Source organism: Notothenia rossii (assembly GCF_949606895.1).
Source record: "Notothenia rossii genome assembly, chromosome: 8".
Lineage (NCBI taxonomy): Eukaryota > Metazoa > Chordata > Actinopteri > Perciformes > Nototheniidae > Notothenia > Notothenia rossii.
In genome coordinates this window covers 81,285,942-81,288,958 of record NC_136906.1, presented here as the reverse complement: position 1 = coordinate 81,288,958, position 3,017 = coordinate 81,285,942, and positions in this window count along the sequence as shown.

Here is a 3,017-nt window from a genome sequence, read left to right as displayed (position 1 = left end):
ACCCTGACATAAGACACCTCCTAACTGAGGGGAGACACTTTAATCAAAAGCTGTAAGTACTTTATAGAGTATTTCCAAGTCAAGAAGGTGGCAAAGATTACACAAACTGGGAACAATAAGTCTGGGATCATGCCTATAAATTAAGGTAGATCATAACATATGGTATGAAATTGATCTTCAAATGCACAATGGTGCAGGAATGAGTCCTAAAACCAGAAATTAGTCAGCATTTTAGCACTTCCTGTGTCTCAATGAGACGACTAAACTTCATCACGCCCAACCTTAGCCTCCTTTAGCTTAGCGGTGGTGACGTGAAGTCATGTGACCGTGCTGTAGTTCCTTTATAGCCCAACCTTAGCCTCCTTTAGCTTAGCGGTGGTGACGTGAAGTCATGTGACTGTGCTGTAGTTCCTTTAGAGCCCAACATTAGCCACCTTTAGCTTAGCGGTGGTGACGTGAAGTCATGTGACCGTTCTGTAGTTCCTTTATAGCCCAACATTAGCCGCCTTTAGCTTAGAGGTGGTGACGTGAAGTCATGTGACCGTGCTGTAGTTCCTTTATAGCCCAACATTAGCCTCCTTTAGCTTAGCAGTGGTGACGTGAAGTCATGTGACCGTGCTGTAGTTCCTTTATAGGCAACCATTAGCCACCTTTAGCTTAGCGGTGGTGACGTGAAGTCATGTGACCGTGCTGTAGTTCCTTTATAGCCAACCATTAGCCACCTTTAGCTTAGCGGTGGTGACGTGAAGTCATGTGACCGTGCTGTAGTTCCTTTAGAGCCCAACATTAGCCAGCTTTAGCTTAGCGGTGGTGACGTGAAGTCATGTGACCGTGCTGTAGTTCCTTTATAGCCCAACATTAGCCTCCTTTAGCTTAGCGGTGGTGACGTGAAGTCATGTGACCGTGCTGTAGTTCCTTTATAGCCAACATTAGCCTCCTTTAGCTTAGCGGTGGAGACGTGAAGTCATGTGACCGTGCTGTAGTTCCTTTATAGCCTAAGTAAGGGGGGAGGGAAATAGGAAGATAATATAAATAAATCTTGGCTGCACTATCCTCTTGTAAGTTGCTCAGTGAAATAACATTTGATGATAACATTTAAAATGATCAGATTCTTTCTCCACTGGTTAATATGTTAACTTTGTCCCAAATGAACAACAGTGCGAGCCACTTTATCAATGATTAAAGCAACAAATGACCCGACAGTCCTGCTAATGAGGCTGGTTTTCATTACCACCAAATGAGGTTTTAGTAGTTTGTTAAGTATGAGCAATGGACACAGCCCATTGGTGATTACCTGTGTAATGAGATCATGTGTTTTCACTGACTTCCTGCCCTCTGTAGGAGAGGACAAAGTGGCACGTTGTTCCCTCTGGACTTTCCTCTGTCATCCTTACATCATCTGTTGAAAGACTTTTGTTGTTGTCTCTTCTGCAGCCGGAGAGAAATGTGATGGAGAGGAAGGTCATTCGGGGGGAGATCGTAGACCTATCTGTCTAGAAGTCTTCATTTCTGACAGCCTATGTGAAGGAAAGGGCAGCACATCGACTGTAAAGCTATTATTCGATTAGTTCACTGAAGTTTCTATTGAATAGATTTTATGAGGTTATTTTTGATTAAGTAAGTAAGTATTTTAATTGAGTAACATTTTAAATGCAGGACTTTTACTGTAACGTATTCCTACACTCTGGTACTTACTCAAGTACAAGATCTGAGTACTTCTACTTTTACTCAATTTCAAGATCTGAGTACTTCTACTTTTACTCAAGTACAAGATCTGAGTACTTCTACTTTTACTCAAGTACAAGATCTGAGTACTTTTACTTTTACTCAAGTACAAGATCTGAGTACTTCTACTTTAACTCAAGTACAACATCTGAGTACTTCTACTTTTACTCAAGATCTGAGTACTTCTACTTTTACTCAAGTACAAGATCTGAGTACTTCTACTTTTACTCAAGATCTGATTACTTCTACTTTTAGTCAAGTACAAGATCTGAGTACTTCTACTTTTACTCAAGTACAAGATCTGAGTACTTTTACTTTTACTCAAGTACATGATCTGAGTACTTCTACTTTTACTCAAGTACATGATCAGAGTACTTCTCCTCCTCTGTTGATAACACTAATAACGGTTACGTGTTGTTCCACCTTGTACAAAGTGCTTTGGCAATGCTGTGTTTTTGTCTGGTAATGCCAATAAAGCTTCTTTGAATTTGTATGAGGTCAGTCCTCTACTGCTCTGAATCTACATCACAATACAGCCTGCATGTGTTGACTGTCAGTAGGTAATCACATACACACAGAGAGTACTATCCAGTATAACATCTTCTCCTCCTCAGAGTACTTGTATCTGTGCGCAGAGAGCAGCCTGTAGACAGCTGGAGACCATGGGACACTAAAGAGTGACGCACATAGCTAGAGACAAGGGGACAGTAAAGAGTGACGCACACAGCTGGAGACCAGGGGACAGTAAAGAGTGACGCACACAGTTGGAGACCAGGGGACAGTAAAGAGTGACGCACACAGCTAGAGACCAGGGGACACTACAGAGTGGTGCACATAGCTAGAGACCAGGGGACAGTAAAGAGTGACGCACACAGCTAGAGACCAGGGGACACTACAGAGTGGTGCACATAGCTAGAGACCAGGGGACACTACAGAGTGACGCACACAGTTGGAGACCAGGGGACACTACAGAGTGACGCACACAGCTGGAGACCAGGGGACACTACAGAGTGGCGCTCATAGCTAGAGACCAAGGGACACTAAAGAGTGACGCTAACAGCTAGAGACCAGGGGACACTAAAGAGTGGTGCACATAGCTAGAGACCAGGGGACACTACAGAGTGGTGCACATAGCTAGAGACCAGGGGACACTACAGAGTGGCGCACATAGCTAGAGACCAGGGGACACTAAAGAGTGACGCACACAGCTAGAGACCAGGGGACACTACAGAGTGACGCATACAGCTGGAGATCAGGGGACACTACAGAGTGGCGCACATAGCTAGAGACAT